A 1,104-nucleotide genomic window follows, 5' to 3' on the forward strand; every position below is an offset into this window, starting at 1 on the left:
AACTGTGGTCTGACCAGCGCCCGATAGAGGGGAAGTATCACCTCCTTAGATCTATTCGTCATGCATCTGTTGATGCACGATAAAGTGCCATTGGCTTTTCTGATGGTTTCGTCACACTGCCGACTCATGTTCATCTTGGAGTCCACTAGGACTCCAAGATCCCTTTCCACTTCCGTGCCACCCAGCAGGTTATTCCCTAGGCTGTAGGTGTGCTGGACATTTTTCCTCCCTAGGTGCAGCACTTTGCATTTCTCCTTGTTGAACTGCATTCTGTTGTTTTCTGCCCACTTGTCCAACCTGTCCAGGTGTGCTTGCAGTTGTTTCCTTCCCTCCGGCGTGTCCACTTCTCCCCATAGCTTTGTGTCATCCGCAAACTTGGACAGAGTACATTTCACTCCCTCGTCCAAGTCGCTGATGAAGACATAATCAGCGACTCTTCCTTTACCCCACTTTGGGCCAGAGCCCCACAGACCCCAAAAGGAGTTGCTCCTGATTGATGCTGAGCGCTCCATCACTGCTGATTGGATAGCAGGCTCCAAGGGGGAGAAATGATCTACCATTTTTATCCCATACAACCAAGGTCCAAATTACGGGGGAGCTCGGAGGGAGAGGGGGGCTGAGCCCCCCCATAAGAGATGAGAACCAGTGTGAGCTGCTCAGAGCCCCTTCCCCCCTCCCCTGCAACAGCCTGGAGCCCATGTGCCACTGTGCACAGCCCCTGGCTCATCCCACGCTTTCTAATCAGCCCAGGCGGTGGAAGCAGCTCCTTCCAGCTGCCACCACCACTGGCCTCAGCCCCGCAGTACTGGCAAGGACCCATGCACACAGCCCTGACCCTAGCCTATTTTTTTTGCAGACCCCACCTCTTGAGTCTTTAATGTGAAACCTGCATACACCATGGACCTTTCCCCTTACCCCACCCCCCCAAAAATAGGTGCTGATAATTACAGCATATATTATACACCCGGAAATATAGTAAGAGCTGTTTCTACCACTTAAAGCAAAAGTCAAGGCTTCAGTGATCCACAGATCTAGGTCCCACCTAAAGTACCATAATTCCTCACATGCCACACACCCCATAATATAACAAGCAGGCTCTTTCCC

General features: G+C 51.7%; 1 protein-coding gene across 1 annotated transcript in view; it reads right to left on the bottom strand.

Moving 5' to 3' along the window:
* Window positions 1-1,104, bottom strand: part of LOC102369547 (trypsin-like) — an 18,390-nt gene that overhangs the window by 16,889 nt on the left and 397 nt on the right. The window lies entirely within an intron of this gene.

The sequence above is a fragment of the Alligator sinensis genome, unplaced genomic scaffold (assembly GCF_000455745.1).
Source record: "Alligator sinensis unplaced genomic scaffold, ASM45574v1 scaffold527_1, whole genome shotgun sequence".
Taxonomy (NCBI): domain Eukaryota; kingdom Metazoa; phylum Chordata; order Crocodylia; family Alligatoridae; genus Alligator; species Alligator sinensis.